The sequence below is a fragment of the Sinohyriopsis cumingii genome, unplaced genomic scaffold, assembly GCF_028554795.1.
Source record: "Sinohyriopsis cumingii isolate HCF-2022 unplaced genomic scaffold, ASM2855479v2 utg001306l, whole genome shotgun sequence".
Lineage (NCBI taxonomy): Eukaryota > Metazoa > Mollusca > Bivalvia > Unionida > Unionidae > Sinohyriopsis > Sinohyriopsis cumingii.
Window position 1 is genome coordinate 591,216 of NW_028315980.1, and position 27,570 is coordinate 618,785.

Below are 27,570 nucleotides of genomic sequence, written 5' to 3' on the forward strand. Positions count from 1 at the left end.
AACGATGACAGGCAAAACCGCCGTTGAAGAAAAAATTAAAATCAATCATTTATCCAATAAGAAAGGAGTTTTATTCACCGGATGTTTTTCTGCAATCGTGAAAAATCTGTTTCCGTCTGTTGATCGATATATATTACTTGAAATAGAGTTCTTTACCCCAAGCACTACACTGTATCAACGAACAAATTTATTTTTGTTACACGAATGCCTTAATGAAAGCTTAATAACTTTAGCCACCGATTCATATTTTTTGATACAATTATTTATTTTCAATTTTCTAAATCCCAGTATGAAGCAGAAGTAATTTACTTGTCACTGTTTTGATAACGTCATTATCACGTTTCCCACGTTTCTCTTCAAAATGAATTGCAATAGGAATGGCTATTCTAAAATGAAAATGCAATCCTTGTAGATTGTGCGGTTAAACTGAATAAGTGGTTAGCGTTACTTATTGATGTCAGTCAATGGACCAATTCTTTGTTTTTAATTGGTGCTGTGGCAATATTGGCCAGGTAGACAAGAAAACAACTAACGTAATCAAAAAAAAAGCTTTTAGTGGTGGACATGCTGCAATCGCTCATAATCAGAACTCGGTAATCAAAGATTTTAGAGAGAATATATTTTTGTATGTTTTGGTTGTCTCAAGCAGAAGGCAAAATATTTTTTTGTGAAAACCATGTAGCGAACTAAAAGGATGCGTTGTTGAAATGCTTACCATAGCAAAATAAAATACAAAGTTTAAATGAGACCAGAATATTCGTTAGGCTCTGCAATGTCTGCACCTAACGTGTTGAACTAAAACGTACTTCAAAAGGTAACGTATTTACGTTGTCAATTGACATTCGCTTCTCGTTGAAATAAAAAGTACTTCAAAAGGTAATGTATTAACGTTGTCAATTGACATTCGCTTCTCGTTGAAATAAAACGTACTTCAAAAGGTAATGTATTTACGTTGTCAATTAGCATTCACTTCTCGTTTAACTAAAAAGTACTCAAAAGACAATGTATTTACGTTGTCAATTGGCATTCACTTCTAAGCTTACAAAGACAACGCTGCTTTATTTCAGTTTGATTTATGTTCTCAACTAGCACATGCCTTTCATCCTATACAAACAACGTTACTTTCTTGATGGTGATGCTATTCATCTGATGGTGTTTGATCAGATTAATTTCTTTTCCTTTTAATTCTCGTTTTCAATAATAAAAAAATGTGTGCAGTTGAAATTTTAAATTTTCTTTGATTAGATGTATTTGATTTTTTTACAAACGATATTTCGTCTTGTCTGTTGTTAATACGTAAATCGATTGACCTTAAGCAAAAACAAACTCTTTAATGGACACGCCATTAGCGTCATCACTGAAATCTCTAACAACGTTTTTATTGATTTATAGGATACCCAATAAATTGTCATTTCTTATAGTCACAAGTGTAATAATGATGTCATCCTTTATGTATTTTTAAACGTGTTTTGTCTCAACATGGATATACAAAATGTGCCATTAGTCACGAGTAGTCTCATTCCAGCACATTAGAAAGCGTGACAGTAGGTTCGCCTGGGTCGGTGGTTCTTCCCGGGATTTTCCAGGGTTTTTCCTCTACCAGTTCTAATGGCCGCCATGTATAACCTATCTTGTGATAAAAATGGCGGTTAACCCTACAACAACAACAATAACATTCCAACATCCTATATGTTTTCAGCTTGTAATACAATTCATGCATGAATAAGTTGCTTAGCTCTAACACAGTAACCCTACTGTATATTGGCTTTGTTAAATTCCATTTTATCTTCTTTCTCGTGTAATAAAAAGCCTCATTTGTTTATAAACGACTTGCTGCAGTTGCCAGCAGGAAAACAAAAATTTTGAATGCCTAAGAAGCACATATCTTTGGAGGGACATAATATGTGAATTATTTCTTCTCTGGTCTGTAGAGTGTCTTTACGTTTATTTTTCAGTTTGCAGAAATTGTTCTCATCAAACATGTCTGGTCAAAATGAAAGATTATAATAACGACATGTTGATGAATAGTGGGATTGTTTGCTGCCAAAAAGTCATCATTAGGAGAGTAACGTAAAATTTACTTTTACAAACAGATAAAGTGGGTGCGATTTGCCTACAGTATGGCGTTTTGTTTCGAAAGATACTCAGTCCGAAGCCAGGCTTTGCCGTTAGTGTGATCGTGTGCAGCACACGATAACATTTATACGAATATATGGTCTTAAACTAAGTAACAGAAAGAAGCAAAACGAACAAGTTTTGTAAAACGTAACAAATAATTTAATTATCTAAGTTATAAAAATAACATTTAAGAGGAACATGCGTTTTTTTAATAATTAAATCCTAAAAAAATACTAAAACGTTCAAAAGAATAGAGTGTTCTGAATGAATTCAAGGTTTAAATTATGCCTGTGTAGCAATATGCTTGGATGTATTGAACTACCAAAGTTCTTGATGTATCACAATGGCATTGTCCAGAATGTATTTGAATGAGTTCATAGTAACCCAAACATTTTGATTTATTCCAGACGATCAAATGGGCACTCTGTAATTCAATAAATATTTAAAATAAATTATTCCTATCAAATCAGATCTAACTAAAGAAACAGGTAAAAGTACTAGGCGTATATCTAGGGCAAAATAGTAAAATGTTGAGCTATAAGCAAATAGAGAAAAAAATTTAAAACATGTACAAATATGGAACGAGAGAGACCAAAATCTAATATACAAAGCTCAGATTGCCAAAGCTTATTTGTTCAATTCAATTTGGCATGAATATGACATAATCGATTTTGAATTGTACTACATTAAAAAAATAGAATCATTTATATTTAAAAACTTCACATGGAATCAAAGGATAAGCAAACTTACTTAGTAAACAAAGAACAAACCATATAGAAGGAATAAATAGTCTAACTCCAAAACCTGGAATTTACTGGCAAGGATTATATATTTATTGGTTTGGTTTTCTAATTAAACAAAAAAAATCTATAACAACAACAAATTAATCAAAACAATCAAACCACCAAAATCCGCATACAGAATAACAGAAACAATAAAAACATACAAAGATAAAACAAATGCACTATGGAATCCTATAAATAAAAACAAAATCTATGAAATAATACGAGACCTAAGACTACACAAAAACAAAATTGAAATACAACAACCCTTGCTAAATTGGGATGAAATCTGGAAAAAATGGACAAAACTTAAGGAACCCAAGAAAAAAGCCAATATATACACATACTTACATGATGCTTGGTGGACAGGTGAAAAAGTCTTCCCGAAAAAAATAATAAGGGTAAACCCAAAATGCCCCTTATGTAAAGAGAGAGTTTCGATGATAAAAAACATATAATTATATCATGTGAAAAATTAAAAGATAAAAGAAAAGAAATAATTAATGGAATAATTCAGAGTTTAGGAAATTTTGAAGAAGAAAACTTATTATACACTGATATGATTATATATAAAAACCTCTACAATAAAACAATAAACTACATATTATATGCAATTGAATTAAGAAGAAAACACGTATGGATACAAAATACATAACTTCATGTTAAGGCATAAGAAAAAAAATAAGCAACACACTCGCTCGAATCAGATTCACTGATTGTACAAGAAAGACGTATAACCCAAAAGAGAAAATATGCCAAGGCATAAGAAAAGAACAAGCAAAACACTCACTCTAGCAACTCAACTAATAATAGATAAAATGCTACAAGTTTTCAATCACGTCCGCGTGATTAAAAATTTCAATCCCTTTCACATGTAAAAAGCGTCAAGATGCTTTCAGAAAGACAAACTATACCCAAAAGGATGTTTTCCATCACGTCAGTGTGATGGAAGATTTCAATCCGTTTTTGTACATGAGGTGCCAAGGTACCGAATGATATAACCATATATGAAAAACATAATAAATAAAATGACGTTTAATTCAAATTGACTAAAAGCTCTCACCAGGATGTTTCCAGTACAAATATGTAACGGAAGATTTAAATCCTATCAATTAAATAAAGTGCCAAGGCACAAAATACTATGAACTTATAAGACACATAAACAACAAAATAATTTCATGCCACGGCATAAGTACAAACAAACAAACACGCACTCAGAAGAAAACCCCCAAAAAACAATGCATACTAGACTCATTATTTATTTTATATTTTTGGAAGTAAAGGCAAAGCTTTTCAAAAACGATAAGACTTAGATAAGAAACAAAACTGTAAATAATTTGATCTAGATAATGCCGATTATGATTATACCAACTTCGATGTTAATTCGATAAGGATGCCGCTGATAATTGTAACAGTACCAGCACATCGACAAGCGTACAACTTCAGCTTTGATCAGCTTGAGCATGATGTATCAAAGAACAAACCAGCACCTAGTAAAAACTGCAGGTCTCAAATGAAGCGGAAGACGACGATACCGACAAAACATCACTAGGCGTTAGTAGTTTTGTAGTGAATCTGGCGGCTATCTGGTTTGTTTGCTATTGAGCAACGGGTACACTGTATAACGCTGTTCCAGAGTACGTTCCGATGTTTGATGGTGCTAAAGTGAGAGCTGAGAACGGCGATGCATGAGACTGCTATCCTAATGACAATAATACCGGGCCGCGGTGCCAAAGATTTCTCTGATAGTGTTTACAGTATCCCTGCCACCTCGAGCAGTAGTTTTATACTGTACTATCACTAATGTCCTTCATAGTAATTGCACGGTTGAGAATTGTTTCCTCATCGGCCACGTCGTTGATGGTTGCACCTGTCTCGTGGACTATTTTAGGTGGATGATCCCTATAAGACCTTGGCCAATAAAACTTTTTTAAAAGTATTGTCCCAATGCACGATGCGGAACGCACTTCAAGTCGCCTATCCGGGTATTGATGTTCGTAGTAAAACATGTCCGTACCTGTAAGAAGTCCAGGGTATGTACCATGCAAATTTTCAACTAAATTTTTCGCCATTGCTGATTTCTATCTTCAACTGGTCATAATTGTTTACAACAGACCACTCATCCTCATCAATTCGGATGCGAATGAAAATCTATTCGGCGTAGTAGGGTTGCAGGGTCACGTGAATGGTGGCTGCACATGTTTAGTTGATTTTACCATTCAAATCTGGCATAATTCATAGTCACCTAATATTAACCGGCGGTTCAATTCCATGCGGTACGTACCAAAGACATGAGCGGCGCCAACGACTTCAAACTACTCCATGACGTCACTAGAACGATAATTTCAATCAAGTTAAAGGCTTTGGAAACAGGCTCTGCCTTGCCAAGTTTTAAAAGGGTTTCAGGACATTCCATCTCAACAAAATTGTTTAATACATGTGCTTGTTGTGGTTGTGCAATGGATAGTATTATGCACCTTACTAATCGGATCTCGGATCTCTAAAAGTATACTCTAGACCAGGGGTGGGCAAACTACGGCATGCGGGCCGCATGAGGCCCGTCAAGGGTTTTCATGCGGCCTAGGAACAAGTCATCATTCGCACTGACTCTTTTTATGTTACTCTGTTTATCAAATGTGCTTCTTTTGAAGTTTAAGTTTAAGTTTTCAAATATTAACAACATATTAACAACTGAAAATTAATTATAATGTTATTTATTAAAATCTTTTGTTTTTGCTATTTCAAATATTAATTATTTTACTTAATGAACTATGCGGCCCGCGACAAGGTGTAAATTTGTGTATGCGGCACTTGCACTGGACAGTTTGCCCACCTCTGCTCTAGACTAATAACTATTTATTTCAAAAGTCTTACTTTCAAACGAATAATCATTCTGCCATCAGTTGTTGTGATGCAAGCACAATTTACACTGTGGCACATTTTCTGTATACGCTGTTCTTTATATCCTATTGAGTACTTGACATTTGGTCCATGACTGTAAATTCTATTTGCAGCTTGAACTATAAATAGGTATTTACTAGTGTTAGAATTAGCCTTAATAATGAACCTATTTTAAAGTTGAGGGTAATTCTCTGATTGGATGGTTGAGTATTGCAACATGGGTCAGGTGGGTTGCATTTTGACATAGATCAGGTATTGTGAAATAAGCTACATGATGTATATAAAGAGATAATTGAACTGGTATCCTAATTCTTTTTCTAGTATAGTTATTGTTTTAATATCAGTCTACAGGTGTAATTAGTGTAGTGTTTAGATTTGATTTCGGTGTTGACACCTCTTAGCCCCATCCCAACATATATAGTTGGTTAGGACTTAGAAGTGGCACCCTGTTGTTTTCCAAATAGTGTTGTATGCTATGGGTTTCCCTGTCCACCCACCACTGAGTTATAAATAATTGTGTTTTCAAAAATAATAAAAATAATAAATTGAATTTAGCAGGGTTACTCTTTGTTTTGTTCGTCAAATATTTTAAGTTTGTTTATCCCATTAGAGTTTGGAAAAATGTACTTTCTTCCCTTTGCCTGGGCTGGCAGTGGGCCTGATTTCCATATTCCGCACTTGAACTTTAGGAGAGTACTAGTCCCCTCTAGGGTTATAATAGCCCTGAGGTTGCTTTCTTCCCCATTTGATAATCATACAGTTACTTGATAGTGACTCTGCCAGAGTCAGATTGTCCAGTGTGTGTTGTTGGTGCTGTATATGTTGTAAAATGATCCCGTTTGTTTGTATGGACGGCATTATCTAGATCAAATTATTTACAGTTTTGTTTCTTATCTAAGTCTTATCGTTTTTGAAAAGCTTTGCCTTTACTTCCAAAAATATAAAATAAATAATGAGTCTAGTATGCATTGTTTTTTGGGGGTTTTCTTCTGAGTGCGTGTTTGTTTGTTTGTACTTATGCCATGGCATGAAATTATTTTGTTGTTTATGTGTCTTATAAGTTCATAATATTTTGTGCCTTGGCACTTTATTTAATTGATAGGATTTAAATCTTCCGTTACATATTTGTACTGGAAACATCCTGGTGAGAGCTTTTAGTCAATTTGAATTAAATGTCTTTTTATTTATTATGTTTTTCATATATGGTTATATCATTCGGTACCTTGGCACCTCATGTACAAAAACGGATTGAAATCTTCCATCACACTGACGTGATGGAAAACATCCTTTTGGGTATAGTTTATCTTTCTGAAAGCATCTTGACGCTTTTTACATGTGAAAGGGATTGAAATTTTTAATCACGCGGACGTGATTGAAAACTTGTAGCATTTTATCTATTATTAGTTGAGTTGCTAGAGCGAGTGTTTTGCTTGTTCTTTTCTTATGCCTTGGCATATTTTCTCTTTTGGGTTATATGTGTTTCTTGTACAATCAGTGAATCTGATTCGAGCGAGTGTGTTGCTTATTTTTTTTCTTAAGCCTTAGCATGAAGTTATGTATCTTGTATCCATACGTGTTTTCTTCTTAATTCAATTGCATATAATATGTAGTTTATTGTTTTATTGTAGAGGTTTTTATATATAATCATATCAGTGTATAATAAGTTTTCTTCTTCAAAATTTCCTAAACTCTGAATTATTCCATTAATTATTTCTTTTCTTTTATCTTTTAATTTTCCAAGCTACACAAAGGTTTCGACTGAAAACGTATGTGACATACCTACGTTACCTTCTGAACATACTACTATATCTTATTTCATATATTTGAATCGTGTAATCTGGAATCAAGCTTTTATGATATTGATATAGCTGCTATTTCATTCGTTCATAGCTACTCATGTATTCTTTTTCTTTTGGATAATTGTTTTGTTGTAACTAAATTATTGTGCAACCCATCAAAGATGGGCAATTAAAGTGCATATATGTTGTGAAAGGCTAAGTACACATTTTAAAATTGATGCGTAATTATTAATTATGCCCATAAATCTACAATGTATGTACACGTTTGTGTATGATTCCCAAACCACCACTTCATTTAAATTCCAACCTCCTTTATGATGTTTCCCTCTGTAACCACCGCCCCCTCTTTTACTCCAAAAAAGCCCCATAAAAATACAAATATGTTTTAAAAGTATCTCATCCCCACTGACCATCGTATGCTATTTAAAACTTGACTTACTGTATTTAAGTAGTACTTTACTCCTATATTAACTTGCGTTGTAGACAGTAATATAAACGGTAATTAATTTTCTGAATACTGGAATATAAATCTGTCGAATCTATTTACATCAGCAGAAGGAATTTCGTCAATCTCTTACAAATTGGATAAATTCAATGGATCTGTCGAGCTTATTCGTGTTTGATTAAAATTTATTAACATGGACTGAATCTCATAGTGCGCAGAATCAAAAATATGCTATTAAATGATATGGAATGGGATAGTTCGTAGAGATGCATCATGATGACTTAGCTAATTGTAGTTAGAGTCACAAGGCGGTAGCAAATAATGTTAGCTTCACAATGACCTAGCACTTTCATTTGGAATGAATTTGAATTAATATAACAATTAACATTAATCAGTGGATTTATTTACTAAGAGATAAACATTACAATTATAGTTTACAGTGTGAATAATGCATACCTATATACGTTCATTCATATATTTATATTTACCAAATGAATGGTTTTGTGATCTATTTGATTACATGTCACCTATATCAAGACCATTCATCTGCCAAGTCTTTTAATTATCTGAATTCTATATGGTTTATTAAAATGAAACATTCAAAGGAGCTTAAGGTCTTTTTAGCTTTCCACTGGTAAATATATATTTTTACCGTTTCTTATTTAATATGTTACCAGCTGTATTTGTATCCTTCTGGAAGATAATCGGAGGGTTCTTTTGTACTTTGATAAACTGGTAGGATAATCTTCATTACCTTTCTTATGTCATTAAAAAATAGCAGTCAAGTGCAACTTTTGTTGAAAGGCAAACAAACATGAATTTTTTTTATCGGGAAGGGGGTTTATTTTTATTCAAACATATGATAAGAAATAGTTTCGATTTCGTCAAATCATTTTGTTTTCTAATTCATCTGTACTGAAACGATAATCCACACAGACACTCACACACGTACGCAACAACATACTAGCATTAATACTATTTATGTTTATGTTATCACCAGCTGTGTTATTGCTTCTTCCAAAATTTGCGGTGAGGTGACATAGTCAATTAACAGAGTAGTTTTGATACGAATCAATTTCCCTTTTACTAGAAAAAGGCAGTCCTAAAAAATCAGGACTGAATCTATCTATCAATCATTTGTTGTTAAACAGTATATAAATTGTCACATAAAAAGACAATTCTAACCCACAGAGAGCAAGGTGCAGCGACTTTAGGTGGTCGTTTGTTGATAATATTTTCCTTTGGGCCAGACTGGGTACAAATTCAGGTATGTAACCTGTAACCGTCCAACTCAGTTTGGAGTATTGTTTCTAATTTGTACTAAATGGCAATTAAATCGGACCACAAGTAATCAAAACATTTTCATCGGCGTTTCATCAGCTGGATTGTTTTAGTCCGGTAAAGTTCTGGTATAGCTTATCCATAGACCTTCTGTCGATTTAAGAAAATAATGTAGGGATTCCTGCAAATGTTTCGTATGATCCGATAATTTATTGAAAGCTTTTACATCATTATGAAATAGAAGCATCTGCCATCATTAGTTTGGTTTATATCGATGACATGTCAAGCAGATCGACCAGTAATAATGAAGCAAAAATGAGGAGTTTATTTCATTAGCAACTAATACAATAGATAAAGAGAATTCAAAAAGGTTATATGAAAAACATAAGGCGGAAACAAAGAAAAAATGTATGGAACAAACTTTATATTGCATTTGTTTGCAATGTACCCAGGGTTTGCCAAATTTGTAATTTTGGTTCCGTTACCATAACGAAGTACATTATTGTATTCAGTACAATCTTTATGAATTATCAATTCTACATTATGGCATAGATCGTAAATGTGGTTTACATACAGATACATGTGTAGACAGATAAATAAATAAATATATTCTTTGGCACAGTTAGAATGTTTGAACCAGTTCTTTCAAAATAGATAAAAGGCAATTTGCACCGACTATAACGATTTATGCGCTCTTTTCTTCGTTTGACATTCAGTTATAAGAATTGTCCTTTTGTGTCTTTGCCTATTTATTTGACATTCATGATTTCAATATTTTCGAAAGACTCGAACATACACAAAGTAGTGGGCGCGTTTGGGGTTGACACGGAGGTTGTTTATCCATGTCTGATTATAATACTTCAAGCTTTGTAAGTATTCAGTCTGTTCATTTTTTGTTGACCATCAAATATAGAGAATGAGATATTTTCAAGCATTTTCAAGACACGCAACTGATGTCACTTTTACCCATCAGAGTAATGGCTGTTCAATACATAAAATTTTAAAGATTATTTTTAATCAGGTCTCGGAATTATTCCAGCCAATATCAAAATTTATCTTTCTTTATAGGGCATCGAAGCTAATCATATTGTCTGCAAGTTTAATTCCAATTCCATATCTACGTCGTTTGAAAGGGATAACAATAAATTTCATGTTGAAACATGAAGGACTCTCCTAATTCTAGTTTTCTTTCTAGCCGCATAGCAACATCTATGCAGTTCCTCATTTACCACATGTTGCTCTCTTCATTAAAAATCTTATTTTACCTGGAACAGTTTTTATATCATTGAATAATTTTATTTCCAACTTTTATTTTCAAAACTATGTTCCTTATGTTCTTCTACATAACTTAACTCGTATAATAAGTAATAATGATATGTTCTTATTGTATTAGTATTTAAGAGATGTGAAAGTTCAGTAACAACTGACGTTGTGCGTACTGCACATAGGAAAATTTATAAGAAAACTAATTCAAACCACTTCTTATTTAATATGACAGCATGTGTATCACGAAGAGAGTTGGTGTGCATGTATGTATTTCAGTTTTATAATGAAAATACAACAATCATTTGCTTTAAACAAAGTAAAATTTATAGAAGATTTAGGGTTTATACGCCGCGTTTCTTTTATTCACAACCTCCTATCAATGTCATTGTTGTTGTCGTACTTAATGTTCTTTTGTTGGTTCGGAACGTTTAACCGCCTTTCAGTGGAACCGGTGCGTGTGTGTGTGTGTGTGTGTGTGTGTGTGTGTCTAAATTATTCAGTCAGTTTGCCTGTCACTCTCTCTGTTTTCCGAAAGCGATCCAATTCCCGAAACCTATTGTTTTATCCCCGTGCTTCTCGAGAAAACATATGTCTGGACGAAATCGTAATATCGTGAAATTCATCATACACCATTTACTTTAGATACTTCAAAATTTAGGATACTTTTGGAGTGATCTGTTGATGTGCACGTCGGGGGAAAAACTTAGATTTATCTCCTAGGGTGATGTATGATGGGATGAGAACAGTTTTACACAGATGTATCAATTGAGGAAGGTTAGGTATAACCGAGTCAAACGTTGGGTCATTCTAGTTAACATTTGCTGAGTCCTAACCGTATCTTAGTTCGATCAAGTTGTTCTTCTTGTTGTCTACAATAATGACTCTTTAAATCAGCATCGTTATCATCATCATGAACTTCGTCGTTATTACTATTATTGTTATCGTTATTATTATTATTGTTATTACTGTTATTACTATTATTATTATTATTATTTAGCACATTCTCAACAAGAATGAAGAGGTCAGTCATAGTTGCGCTTCTGCTGGCGATGATGCTGATGTCGTCTATTCACCAGAATGAGGCTCAGAGAGGATTTAGACGCTTCGGTCGTTTCGGTCGCTTTGGTGGCTTCGGTGGTGGCTTTGGCCTTGGTCTAGGCTTGGGTTTGATTGGAGGCGGCCTCTTTCCAGGTTATGGATATGGTTTTAGCGGGTTCGGTTTCGGGTATCCAAGATTCTTTGGATATCCATTTTTGGGAGGATATCCATATGGAGGATTTTACTTCTAGATAAGGTACGAAATTAATTCGGTCATACTAAATCAAGACTTTTTTTTTTAAGAAAAGGAATACTGAACATTCCCTCAGAAAAGCCATTAAAATTTGTACAAACGCAGGTGGTTCTTATGCAGAGAACATTTTAACAGCACAAATAAAGAAATTAAAATTGACACAGAGTTTAAAATAAGCAAACAATTAGGATATCTTCGACTGTCCAAGTTCCAATCGTAATATAAATTACTTTGCTGCGTCAAAAACCGAAGAGTTTATTTACATATGCGAATCACTATTTTGATAATAAAATAATGATTTGCATTTGAATACTTGCGACACAATTCTGTGTTTTTATAAAACACAAATAATTGTCTGGGACTATATTTAATTTTTGTGTGAACTCTTTTTTAGCATGTTTTGCATATCGACATTCAAAATGATTTATGTCCATGTATGCAGACACTTAATACATGCTAGTCTCCGAATTCTACTTTGTTAAGTCGTGGTTTCTAATCTTTGCTTTTCCATAATCAGTGTATATTGACAGAGAGACAGGTTAAAGCGACCAGTATCTTTTTTATTATGCATAACGGATTCCATTGCAAAGATTGTAACTCACGCGTAGGATAGATATATTGTCCATAGATGTTATGAGATGGTTGGACTTTGTTCAATTTTTTAGAGCTTAATAAGAAGAGTGTGACAAGAAAAATCAGTTGTTTTTTTATCTCCAAAGTAATACATGCAAGCTATGTCAGTCATTTCGAAGTATTACATATAATCTATGTCAGTTACTACAAAAGATGAAGGCACACACTAGACATCTAGGCACCGCTCAAGTTTACCAGATAATAGCGATCTGATGGAAAATATATTGAAATAAAACTGCTGGTAAAATCTAAAATTGTGGCACAAAGGTCCCAGGGAGTAACTCCAATCCACAACGAATCTAGAATCTTTATTTTTCACTATTTTTTGTCTGCGGATAATCATTTCATATTTAAAAATTAGTGATAATAACAGAATGTGTTTATCCAGCTAGAGGACACGTAAAACCCTTTCCCATGGTCAAATTTGCATCGTGCACAGGAACATTTTTCAATGCAATGTTGTTCTTTTTGTGCAACACCCAAAAATTAAAATTCTGGTCACATACTGGTATATTGAATAATTAGATATATCCATCAATTCAAAGAAGTCGGTTCATGATTCCAGTTTTCTATCTGTTCTCACTCTTTTCGTTCTTAGGGATTTATATTTATCCCTATTTCTCTTTGTTATTTTACAAAGCTCTGTTAATATATGTAGTATTCCAAACAATTGAAATAACACCCATTCTTCAGACCATGCATGTTAAAACAGAATCTAACTTTTAGTTAATTGTTTAGCCAGATAACTTCTATCAATGTTTTATCAATTATATATGCTGGAATTATTTTTCATTCCTAAGTCATTTTGTTCTAATTTTAGGTTCAAATTAAACCTTTGCTAGTGAGGATTACAGGATATCCAAAGGTCGCCTGAAGAAAACTCGCATCGTAACAAAAATGAAGACATTTCTTCGCACGATTTCAATACATTATTAACTATGTTTGAAATAAAACTCACCATAGGTATGTTTATATATGATTTTGTGTTGTTTCTTTTTAAAGCAACTGCTCCGGTGGCCTAGTGGTTAGAGCGTCCGCCTCAGAAGCGGGAGGTCCTGGGTTCGATCCCCGGCCGAGTCATAACAAAGACTTACAAAAATGGTACTTAAGCTGCCTCGCTAGGCGTTCAGCATTAAGAGGTTAGCGTTAGGACTGGTCGGCCTGGTGTCAGGATAATGTGACTGGGTGGGACATCATGTTACATGTCTGCGGCATGATGCCCCAGTGCTAGACATCACTATAAACTGCCACACTGCAGACATCGTAGCGATATGACTGAAAAACTGTTAAAGCTACTGTTAAAGCTACGTTAAAAATCCTAATCACACACACTCCCTCTTTTTAAAAGCCGTATTGCTGTGAATACCACCAAATGGTCTAAGTGCTCGCCTTCACGGATCACGCCATCTCATCCCTGTCCGCGTGAAATCGAGTCTCGGGCTCAGCCAATGTGGGTGTATTAGAAATCTTGCCAATAGCTTCCTGTGGTTCGGTGGTTCGTACCAGGATTTCCCGGGTTCTTCCTCCCGTTACGACTCTATAGTCTTAAATTAATTACAAAAATCCAAAACAAAAATAAGTCTGTTAAAATACAGCAAATAATTATTTCCACAGAATACAAAGTGAAAATTTTAAAGGAACTTACAGTATTGTGAATTAAATCAGAGATACTCCTAAAACTTTCATCACAATTCCAAAAGTATGGAGTGTTTAGATTGTACTCCAGTATTGAATGTGTTGATGTGTCAGTATCCTTGAAACTAGTGAGCTGATGTTCTAACAATCGTTTCATATCACAGTGATTTAATCCAAACTGTCCTGAATGAATTTACAATAGTCCAAAAATAGGAGTTAGTTCAAAATGTCACTGAGCACTTTGTAATTACAATGAATAAATTTTAATTTATTGCTTTCAAATTATAACTGAACACAATCAACAATGATTTTAGAGCTGAACTTAAAATTAATCGTGTTGACTTCAAACTTATAAACAGAGTGTCACCTGACTTATGACAAAACAAAATGTCCTGAACCTAGGTCATTTACGATGGAAATTTTCTATCAAATTCATAAACATAGTCAGGCCTGTTTACTTACACTTTAGCAAACAATCTGACAAAGATGAGGTTGAGCATGACGTTTTCCAACTGAACTCAGATCCAAGTAAACGTGCTGTTTAAATGATCGTTATCATAATCTACAATGAAAAACAAACATTAGCTATGTAATATTGTTTACAAATGACTCTTACAAGCTACAATCATGGACAAAAGTTAAATACATAATATTGATATACATAACATTCCACCAGTTATACTGGTTGCATGTATAACCTATCAAACACTGAGAAATTGCATTAATTCCCAAAACAACATCACCATTATGTACATCATATCCAAACTGGAACCAAAATTCTAATAGACAATTGCAAGTAGGAGAACAAATCGAAAGAAGTACGTACCAAAATGTACATCAAAATGGTTTTAATGTAGTGTTTTAAGTCGATAGAGAGCAAAGTGGTTTCAGTGAATTTTTCTACATCGTTTTTTTGTAGAAGTCACATTGTTGAATGTCCTGTAAAAGTCTATAATGCACTGCAACTCGTATTGTATTTTACAAATGAAAGAATTAAGTTCTTGTACGATTTTGATTGTGCGGCATGTGACAATGATAGATGCTGAAACAAATGAAATTTTAGCTACATTAGCCTGCATTAACAATAAATTATTGTGCGACCCATCAGCACGGTAATTTAGAGTACCTGTAAATTTCGATGTTGAGTGTACCTCGATACAATCTGCAGATATTAAAACTGATGCACGAATATTTTTATCATGCACACAAATCTAAAATATACGTACGTACTTGCGAATTATTAGCAGGCCACCAATTACTTTCACTTCCATCCTCTTTATGAGGTATCTGTGTGTTTCCTTGCTGAAGCATTAGCCACTTGAAGTATTTAACCAGCGATATACAATGCAATAATATATTACTGAAACAAGTGTGTGTGTGTGTATATATATATATATATATATATATATATATATATATATATATATATATGTGTGTGTGTGTGTGTGTGTGTGTGTGTGTGTGTGTGTGTGTGTGTGTGTGTGTGATATTTGGAACTGACAAGTAGCAGTCCAAAAACATGTTTTTGCAGAAATATAAAATGGTGAGAGGTCATAAGTTGATCTCCTTTTCAATAACTTAAAAGTAGAAATTTTACGATGAAAAAATCCAACTTTTCAAAACAATTAAATTATCGTTTGCGAAGTGACCTAGCTTTTCTTAATAATAATAATAATAATAATAATAATAATAATCATAAAGCCACTAATAACAGTACTTGTTATAAATATACCAATAATCATAATATATATACGAAATGCGTGAAAGAGAAGAGATTTTGTATTTGATTCTGGAGCCAACTGGTAGCTGTTTGAGGGTACAGAGCAGGGACGATGAACGCTTGGTTCTTGGTACTTGAAGAACGATCTGAGCAGCAGTGTTTTGAACTTTGAAATTTCTGTAGTAGGTACTGTGACAAAGAACCAGATAGAAGAGAATTACAATAGGTTTGTCTAGAATGTACTGAGGAACATATAAGTGTTTTAGTGCCTTCAATAGAAGGAATATTGTAATCGCTGTACAGTTTTACTTGAAACACACACACACACACACACACACACATATATATATATATATATATATATATATATATATATATATATATATATATATATATATATATGACGTATTTTATTAATTCAGTAAGATTTTATACAGTAGGATAGAATGTCAAGTTTCTTTATCAATTTGCCAAAATCGTATTGCGAATGTAAATATCAAATTAGTATTTGATATACTCGTACGTTGGTGTATTTGCACCAGAAGGCTAGAGTACTAGAAAACGTGATAATGCAAAAATGGGAATTTTCGAAATTCCTCTTTGTATTTATTTATATGCGAAAAAAAGATTGTGCAACCCGAATTTGCCGACTTCTTTAATCATTATTTTTGCCTATCCATTCAACGTATCTGCAGAAAAGAATGTAGTATTTTCAAATTATTTGACTTATTAAAAATTCTTATTATCAATTATTAATACTTAAAATACCATTCTATACCACAACAACAACTACCGCATGTGATCAATTTCAAAACCCTTGGTTTTATTACTAATTTTTCGTTTCTCAACAAATTGTGAGGGTTTTGTATTTTACCGATAAATGAGACTTTCCGTGACACAGCGTATATTCTGAGTATAGAAACTTAATAAAAGACGCGAATGGGCGTGTTATCAAAACATTTTGAATATATCATTTTGATTGACTATCACGTCTACTTAATGACTAATGTTTTAGTGCTTTCCTTGTCACTATTACAACATAGTAGAGATCTCATTTGTCGCTCCAGTATGCAAGTGATAAAAAGCCATAGGCCACCGTTAATAATACCATTTGTTTGCCAAGTCTTGTCGCTGTTATTACATGCATTCTGTATTGTTTATTAAATTTATTTAGGCCTTCTGTAACATTCCACAGGCTACATGGTGTTACAAGCTTTCTCGTAAAATCCTTCTCGGAGATAATCGGAGTGTTTATTTTATCTTGATAAACCGGTAGTAGTAACGTCAAGACCTTTAATATACCGTTACGTGCATGTAGTCAAAGGCGCCTTTTGTTGAAAGGCAAACAACCATGATATTTGTCACCCGTGAAGGTTTTCCGATAAATAATTATGTTCTTACCAAAATATGATGAGAAATAGTGCTTTTTTATGATTTTGTTTTCTGATTCATCTGTACTGAAATTGTGTTCAAACGTGCTTTTTTTTAATTTGACACGTCTTGCACATATTGTCATAGGAACAAGATGTGTGTGTGGGGATTTAACACTTTTCAGTCATATCGCTACGATGTCTGCAGTATGACAATTTATAGTAATGTCTGGCACTGGGGCATCATGCCGCAGACATCTACTATTATGTCCCACCCAGTCACATTATCCTGACACCAGGCTGACCAGTCATAACACTGGCCTCTTAATGCTGGGCGCCAAACAAGGTAGCTGTTAGTGCCATTTTTTTATAAGCCTTTAATATGACTCGGCCAGGGTTCGAGCCCGCGACCTCCCGCATCCGACGCGGACGCTCTAACCACTAGGTCATCGGAGCGGTCTATTGGAACAATCAATCCATGCTATGAGATTAAGCTACCTTGTTGCTTTCTAAATAGTAAACATTTTGCTTTCAGGAAATGATTAATAACACATGATTCATGACTATATCTCACAATTTATAAGAAAAGACAAAGATAAACTTGTCAATCATGTTCAAGTTCACCTACTTTGTTAAATTTGAAAAAAGAATATTAAATTCGATGTTTTGTTCTTTCTTACAATATTAGTACTAATTTTGCGCTTGAGAAGTACCGTAGTCAGTAAACCGATCAGTTATGCTACCATTAAATTTCCCTTTTTCTAGAACAATGAGTCATAAAAAACATCATGATTGAATACAGCTATCAATCATTTGTTGATAAACAGTATATAAATTGTCCGCATCAAAAACAATTCTAACCCACAGAAAGCAAGGCGCACAACTTTTGGTGACTTTCTCTGTATATTATTCTACTTTCGGCCAGTTTGGGACCAGTCCAGGTATGTAACCATTCAACTCAGTTTGGAAAATTTTATCGATCTTTTACTAAATGGCAATGGTTCGGACTACAACTTATCAGGGCATTTTCATCAGCTGGATTGTTGTAAACAGGAATAAGTCTGGTGTAGTTGATAGACTGACCGCCACAGGATTTAGGAAATAGTGCAGGAATTATTGCTAATGCTTTGTGTGATAGGATAATTCATTAAAAGGTTTTTACTAGTCTCTACTAGCTTTGTCATCGACATAAAATCAACTTGATGCATTTTGCTTTCATCACGTTGATTTACAATGAAATGAACACAAATAAGAATAGTTTATATCATCAAAGAGTACAATAAATATTACGTGGAAAACATTGTAGATTGAAATAAAGATAAAAGATGTTGAACAAACCTTATTGTGCAATTGTTAGTCTTTTTTTTGGGGTGGGTGGGGGGACAGGCATACGGTCAGATAGATAGATTGCGCACTTGTTGGGGTCCACCCACACCACCCACACACGTTCCCAATCCACACCCCAACAGTGGGATTGACACAGAGAATGTTTATCTACATTAGACTGTAACAGCTCAAGCTCTAAAAGATATCCGTATGTTCGATATTTGCTTGCAATGGAATATAGAGAATGATATATTTTCAAGTATTTTCAAGGCAAACACTTGTAGTAATTTTTTCCATGTCTGGAATTTTTCCAAACCAATATGAAAACTTCTCTTTTTCTACAGGTCATCAAGGCTAATAATATTACCTCCAGATTTAAGTTTAAAAAATCCCATATCTTCATTGTCTGAAAGAGGATTAAAATAAATATCCCTTACCAATTTCTTGTTGAAACAAGATAGTCATAACTCTGGTTTTCTTTATAGCCAGATATCAATAGCTCTGGTTTTCTTTATAGCCAGATATCAATAGCTCTGGTTTTCTTTATAGCCAAATATCAATAACTCTGGTTTTCTTTATCGCCAGATATGAATAACTCTGATTTTCTTTATAGCCAGATATCAATAACTGTGTAATTTGTCATCATCCCCATCTTGATCTTTTCATGAAATTCTTATGTTACTTGTAATTATTTATATCACCGATAAGTTTTATTTTCAAATTTTAATTTCAAAACTTTTGATATTTTTGTTTTCCATCATAACTGCGCTTCTCCTTAGCTCGCCATATTACCTAATTATAGTCTTTTTGTATTCCTGCATTTTCGAAACGTATTTAAGAGGTGTAAATGTTTTATAACAACTGACGTGCGTATTGCATATAGGGATATTGTTAAGAAAGCTGCTTCTAACATCTCTTTAATTTAATATGATTGTAAATGCGTCACAAGGAGAGATGATGTGCATGTAAGTATTCCAGTTTTGGATGTACAAGTATCGTTTGTTTTAAACAAAGTAAAATTTAAACAAAATTTAAAGATGAGACAAAATGTGTCTTATACACAAACCCCTAAATTATTTCCTCGTATTTTGATTTAGGTTTTTGTTATAGTTGCTGTTGTTTGGTTACTTTTGCAACATTTAACCGCCTCCCAATGTGAAACAGGCGGGACTATGTGTGTGTGTGTGTGTGTGTGTGTGTCATTAAGTTGTATTTTTATTTTCCAACGCTATTCGATAAAAAGGCAGAGAGTATGTCTAGACGTGCGTGAATAATGATGTAAAATTCCTCCAACATCGTGTAGGCCAAGTCTTGAAACGTTGGGTTATTCTGGTTATCATCTGTAGAATAACAACAGTATCTTAATTACACGAGAATGTTCTGGTTCTTCTTGCTGTCCATGAGAATGACACTTTAATCAGCATTATTATCATCGTCATTATCTTCATCATCATCATTATTATTATTTATTATTATTATAAGATTATTATTATTAATCATATTCTCTACCAGAATGAAGAAGTCAACCATAGCTGTTCTTCTGTTGGCGATGATACTGATGTCGTCAGTTCACAAGAATGAGGCTCAGGGACTTCGTGGCCTAGGTGGCTTGCTTGGCCTTGGACTCGGCTTGGGTTTGGTTGGCGCCCTATTTCAACCTTATGGCGGGTTCGGTTACGGTTACGGTTATCCAGGATTCTATGGTGGATTCCCATATGGATATGGATATCCGTATAGAAGATTTTTCTGGTAGATAAGGTAAGTATTTATAAAAGTGATCGATATGAATTCAGTCGTACTAAATCTTAATGCAAGATAATGGCGGTATGATGAAAAATAATGCAATGTTTTGTTACCAAATATAAAGTTAACTAATCTTATAAAGAAAGAAAAGGACAAACACTGTGCAAGGTGTTAGCTGAGTTCGCGCAACATACAATTACTGAAACAAAACTGTTGATAAAATCTAAACATGTAATGACAAACTCTGAGTGAGTCACTCTAATCCACAACGACTATGGAATCCTTATTTCGCCAACTACTTGTCAGCCAGTCGATAATCATTTCATATTTTAAATCAATACTATGATAATAACTAGTTATATTTATCCAGTTTAAGGGCACATAAATTATTTCTTCATGATTTTGGGCTCCGTGCACGTAAATTTGCTTATTGAAGTATTCATAATGATCAGGAGGTTTTTTTTCAAAGCAGTAGTCTTCATTTTATGATTCTCAAAACGTTTAAATACTGGTTGCATGTTGTTTTATTTTCTTAAATCTCTTAATATATTCAAATAAGTAGGATAAAGATTCCTGATTCTATTTGTCCTCACTCTTTTCGTTCATTGGGCTTTACATTCATCCCTACTTTTGTTGTTATTTTACAAAGCACTGTTAAGATAGGTATTATTTCAAATAACACCGTTTCTTCACATCATGCTTGAAAACAAAATCTAACATTGTAATTGATCATGCAAATAGTACCTAAATAACAGCCATCAATGTTATATAGATGTGATATACCAATACACGACTCCAGATATAAAGTGTGACCTCATCAATATACTATCTGACAATGCTTTCACAAAGAAATTCTCTTTTTCGGAGTATGTTATATTGTCTTTACCTTTCTGAAATGCAAAACACAGCTGGAATGCGTTTTCGTTCCTAGACTATTTTAATTTTATTTTAGATTCAAATGAATCTCTTTCCAGTGAGGATTACAAGACATCCAAGGGTCGACTGATGAAAAACACTCATAGAAACTATATGAAGACAACTTTTCTTCGCACCATTTCAATACATTATTAACTATATTTCTAAATAAACCTGACTTATCTTTTCCAAACATGTTTTCGTGTCGTTATTACAAACTTTCTTGATATCTTTAAAGGGGCCCCAGATGGCCGAGAGGCCTAAAACTATCGCATTTACCTATTAATGCCATCTCACCTCTGTTCGCGTGGGTTCGAATCTCTTCTTCAACCAGATTAGTTATGTGACAAAGCTTGCCAAAATCTTGCCGTGGATCGTTGGTTATTGCCGGGTTTATACTCCATTAGTTATCCTGGATCCATGTATGGTCTGAAAATGGTGTTCAACCCGAAACAACAACAACAAGAACTATCTTTAGAAATAGCGTCCCTTTGCGAATATGTAAAGAGGACTACGCTTGTGATATTGAAATATTGTTATCCCTGCAAGTCAAGTCAAAACTTGCAAAACGATTGATATACGAGAACGTTTCATAGTCTGGATAACTAATGTTTATGGTGTAAATGAATAAACCAGAGACGTGTGTTTCAAATTTTTTAAGGTGACATTCCTCATATATACAAGTTGAGCGCAACACTTCTAATCCAAACAATATAAAAAAAGAGGAGGTGATATTGCCGCCCAGTTAGCCAAACTACCAGGAACTCCGTGGGCTAAGTACCCAGGAGAAAAACACCTCCCCGGATATAATTAATGTGGCCCTAGAACCCGACTTGATATCAGACTTGATAACCAAGATCAACCAAAACCAGGTGAATATCCAATAAATGCTATTGATAAAGCGTGTCATGCTCATGATGTAGCTAATAAAAGTAAAGATCTGCAGCATAGGAACATATCAGATGTGAAATTAAATCACGCGCTAAATTCCATAAAAAATAAATCTTTCAAGAATCATTAGCTAGCTGGTTGGTGAGATCTGCAATGAAGGGTAAGCTTGTATTGGGAAACGGAGTTTAATAAGCTGGAAATTAATCATCCGATTATTGAAATAATGGAGTAGATTTATTATTCCCCAAGAGGATATTGGAAAGGTGTCGAACGTTCAGCCGCAGCAATTTGGTTAGCCCGACAAGCAATATGGCAAATTTAACTACTACCACCTAACTACGCACATTTTGATGTTAGCGTTCCTAATGAAGTTCATCAAGCTGATATTTTATTTTTACCACATGATGCTATCAAAACTGGAACACGTCGAGTAACATACAAATACACGCTAACTGTCGTTGATGTTGCAAAAGAAGCAGAGCCGTTATCAACAAAGACAGCAACTGAAGTAGCTTCTGCGTTTAAGCGAATTAATCAACGAGGTGGCCTACGATGGCCACAGCTGTTAGAGGTTGATCCTGGCAAAGAATTTCAGGGCGCAGTGTCATCGCTGATGAAGCAACATACTGTCAAAATACGACAAGGACATACTGCAATTCACCGCGATCAGGCAATTGTTGAGCTATTTAATTGAACACTTGCTGAGCGGTTATTTGGATATCAATTATCGAAGGAAGTCATTCAAGATACAAGAGATCGCGAGTGGGTTGCAAGATAACCAAATGTGATAGCTGCATTAAATAATGAAACAACCAACATGAAAACTATTAACGCGATCACAAAAAAACATATACCAGTACAACGACGTGATTTGTCAGCGCAGCCAGTGCTGAGTACTGTCACTGTAAGATATTTATATGAACCCGGTGAACTTGAAGGTGGTAAAAAAAGAGCAACTGATCCTGTCTGGAGTATTACAACACACAAAATTGGTAAGATCCACGGGTAGACCTGCAATCTACAGATTAGATTCAACTGCTCCTCAAAGTGGATTTACACGTGAACAATTACAAGTAATTCCCGAAGACCGGCAATTTCCAACGCGATCACTTAACTATCGCTGTTACGTCGATTACACTCGAGACAGGTCAGCATCACATTTTCTCGTGTATGACCGCTACTACTATCTTTTCTATCTAAGGTAAATTGTCTTGGATTATTACTCGAGTACTGCCACAACATTACACAATTACAGCTCACACAGTGATTATTCTGCTGCTGCTTCAGCGCTATGACAAATTCAACATCTAGATCAAAGTCGCGTTTTTTTGTCACTTTGTTTATAACCGGCTAATTTTTTTCTTACTATATCACCATGACATTTGTCAAGGCCCTACATTTATCGAGGACATCATCAATAAGTTATGTAGCGTCTATGACAATTCTCCGCAGCTGAGATATTCTTCTGACTCGAGACACTGCGAGATAAACTAAGTTTGACCACTCGACACGATCGTCGACAATCCAGACTCGAGTATCAGAGATGGTTAACCCCTGAGATGAGTGAATTGTCATTGCGTATCCTAACGTCCACGGGGATGGATTTATCAGCGTGTAGCGCATCCTCAACAACACTGACATCAACCAAAACAACATCATGTCGTTTGTGATCATATGCCCCCCCCCCTTGAGTAAATTTACTGATTATTCTTCTACCGAGATCCTTTGCGGTTTTATCATCATCAAGTGTTGGCAACCAAACTTCGGTTTGCTTCCGATATGATATAATTGCATCACTTATCAACGATATTAATATTTTACAATCAATCATATATCGTAAAAAAAACTATTGGTACCCAACGTTTTTCTGAAAAGTGTCTACCAAACCAAACATAACAGATCGGATGAAGACCCTTAGCAAACTCGAATGAGACAATACGAGCGAATCCGGTTAGATCAAAATCGGGTAGTGGTCCATTATCGATACTCTTGTCATCTCGATTGTGGGGTGTCCAAATCTTTTAATATACCCAGAACACTCCCCCAATCCAAGAAAACTTCCCGGATAACACGCGACCATATCAACCGAGATGACGTCGTTGTGGTCATCCTTAGTATTCCACAATCCACCGTGTCCGTGTTCACAGCAACTAAGCTGCATTTATTCGAGAAATTCAAATCGTGTTGGCTTCCACGAATTTTTCTCTCTTGCAAAGTGATCTGCAACAGATGGAAAACAATTATTTAGTAATTGCTTAGTATTCTCTGTTGAAAAGTTCTGCCCCAGATTTTTCATTTCTTCTTCAAGAGATTCTTTACGATATATTTCGCCGTTTGGTCTTACAAATTGATCATATTTTTCATCATCGGAACTCTTAAATAGCCATATTGAAACAGGATCGTTTTTACTTATTTCGTGAATAAAATCAAACATGTCTCCGCAGTAAAATCTTACGGTTCGATCTCGTGGAAATACTGTGACTGCGGTGGTCTACGCATGCGTATTATGATCAATAATTTCAATTGGAGCTCCCCCTTTTTATAATGTTTCGAATCATGTAAAATCTCTCATGTTATCGCTGCTACGATTATTGGGAATTTTTGTGGATTTTTTTTTCTAACAGAGCGACATCATTTATTGTAGCTCCGGTATCCTTAACCGATTCAGCCCATTTGTTTATTTTTTTAAGTCGTAGATTCGTTAACCCATTCCCACGTATCGCGTTTGTTAAATGTTTGATTACTCGTTCGGCTACACAATTCATCCTTGACTCTGTCAAGGATGTAATTCTCATTGGAGCAAGATCATTAATGTTGGGTTTATCATTCAGCTGATAAATTCCATAAACAACCGCGGTCATAGGATCCGCTCGGACGTAATATGTTCAGTCAATACCTGTCAGCATTCCTGGCTTGGAATTTTTACTTAATACAGCGGTTTTTCCATTAACAAGGACAGGGTCACGTTTGTCACGGATAATCCAGCCATCATAATCTGTTTCTGATAATACAATAAACTTTATTCTGAAAAAATATTTCTGATCGTTGATATAATCGATAATCGTTCTCGCCCGCGTATCGTTCATTGTAGCATCAATGCCCCATCATCACGAAATTCTTTTAGCATCCCTGATAATATTAATCAGATTAATCGTCGGATCAGTCAGAGTTCGCCTCCGCAGTCAGGGGTTCTTCTGTCAAGATCGAATCTGGAAGTTTCCCAAAGCTGGATTGTAGATAATCTCTCAAACTCTTCCATATTATATTTTAGGCAAATATTTAAATAAAACATATTATATGTATGATGACTCAAATAAGAAATCAGTTTAATATTGATGCTAGTAAAATCAAGTAAAAAAATAGATTGGATTACTGAGTTCGTAAACCCGCAATCTACAGAATGCTCCTAAACAGCTCGCACTGCTAAATCTTATATAAAAAAATTCGTTATCATTTAGCCGATAAATTCCATAAATAATCGTGTATCTTTCACCCAATTGAGCGCTATATTCTCTGTCAATTCTAGCCAGCATTCCCCACCCGAAATTTTCACTTAACAAAAGGATTTTATCATCAACACGGACAGGACCACGTTCGTCACGAATAATCCACTCTGAGTAGTACTCTGGATGATCTGATTCAATAAACGTTACACTGATAAAATATCTTTTATCGTCGAGTAACCAAGAATCTTTATCTCTCGCCCATAGTAAATTTTAGAAACGGCATCTATACACAATTTGCCATCATTTTTTCTACCCCAATACAGAATGTCGACCAGGTGTGTGATGCCCCATCATTAGGAAAAAGATGTATAGCAATTTTGATATAAAAACTCAGATTAATATCCCAATTATCCAAATTTCGCCTACCCGGTTCAGGGGTTAGTCTGTCAAGATTAAATCTTGAACTTTTCCAAGGCTGGATTGTAGAAAAGTATTTAAATAAAAAATATTATATATATTATGAGTCAAATAAGAAATTAGTGCAAGTGGTTGATGGTAGCATCTTCGACTCCTTGTAACAACTCTTGCGTAAATGAATTCTGCGGTCAACATTTGCAAAGTGTAAGGAGAGGGAGTCTTGGTCCACAACCGTGTTTAAGATGGTGTTGGAGTTAGAGGAAAAACGCAGTTGTGTGGGCGTTGTGGTGGTAAAATATATAGAGAGTTAAAACGATATTATGATTAAAAAAAATAACAACCCTGTCATTGATAAGGTTATAAGAGCTCCTGAAGACTATATAGCCAGATTTGAAGATAAATTATAATTTAGACAAATAATATTATGTATAAATGGAGCAAACAGAATTTGTCCGACATCCCACCATTAAAAATTATGAAGCATCTCGTGATGGTTTAGTCAGATCTGTCGACTGAAAAAACCAGTTGGTGTTGTTGATAATACTGGTTATCTTAGATTCAACGCTGGGAAAAAAGGTATTACTGTCAGGTTTGTGTACGAGGTTTTTCACGGGGAGGTCAAAGATGGTCTTGTGATCGATCATATTGACGGAGAACAGAAAAATAACTCTTTACAGAATCTTCAAGCTGTCACATAGAGTGAGAATTGGAAGTATGAAAGAATTTTTAGGAGAAGAACCATCAAATAAAAAAATATAGAGACCTGCAAAGAAATAATATTTCAGTCGATATATGCAGCTGCAAAGTATTTCGGTATCTGCCAGCCTTCAGTACAAAAAGTCGCAAATAAAATATACAAATCAACGTTTTCTCAGAAGTATAAACAACGGATTTTATTTTGGCATGTTTAGATACAGGCAATGAAGAGAGATGACTCTACCGCGGATATGTAACGCGGTTGATAGAGTTATTGTTGTTTCCTGTACTGATTCACCGCTTCCTAGTTTCATTATCGTATAGTTGTATACATATTGCACCAAATCAATAAGCCGCTTATCTGGGCTATTACAGTTTCTCAATGTATCATAAATGTACATGATAGCTGAAATAGACTCAAAGGTAAATTATCATTCTTTCCTCGTTTAGTCAGTATCTTTATTTGTTCTCTGTCCTTGATTTCAGAATACCTCTGCAAGAAATATTTTTTTGTGGTAACGGTTCGACAAAGACGGAAGTAAAATAACTACGGTCTATCTCAACAATCAGTCTGGCATCAGATTTCAGGGAAGTTCTATTTCAAGCCCTAACAGATATCTCCGATTACTTCCTCTTTATTTTATCAAGGATTTTATCAACGACTGCCAGTACGGGCATTTGTAATTGATTATTAAAGATAAGTAACATTTTTTCACAGACAATATATTTGATTTACTGAATCAGTCCGGTTTTCTGGTTCATCTACATGTTTTCTGCGATTATAATTAAGAAAAATTAAGAATATAAACAACAAATATGTCACACCACTCGCGTGAGCTATCTTTGAATTTCCATGTATCAGTCAGCTTATATACTATAGGACCTGTTTTATTAT

The 27,570-nt window shown here is 34.5% G+C and overlaps 2 long non-coding RNA genes and 1 other non-coding gene across 3 annotated transcripts; all 3 read left to right on the forward strand.

Moving 5' to 3' along the window:
* The first annotated feature begins 9,227 nt into the window (after positions 1-9,227).
* LOC149772667 (uncharacterized) lies at positions 9,228-13,488 on the forward strand. The gene is made up of 3 exons (XR_016417632.1): positions 9,228-9,312; positions 11,590-11,886; positions 13,337-13,488. It is a non-coding gene; the product is annotated as an uncharacterized LOC149772667 (long non-coding RNA).
* Positions 13,489-13,523: 35 nt separating this feature from the next.
* Positions 13,524-13,596, forward strand: Trnal-cag (transfer RNA leucine (anticodon CAG)). Its single transcript has one exon. It is a non-coding gene; the product is annotated as a tRNA-Leu (tRNA).
* Positions 13,597-18,092: 4,496 nt separating this feature from the next.
* Positions 18,093-21,418, forward strand: LOC149772669 (uncharacterized). The gene is made up of 3 exons (XR_016417623.1): positions 18,093-18,182; positions 20,080-20,325; positions 21,285-21,418. It is a non-coding gene; the product is annotated as an uncharacterized LOC149772669 (long non-coding RNA).
* The last annotated feature ends 6,152 nt before the right edge of the window (positions 21,419-27,570 follow it).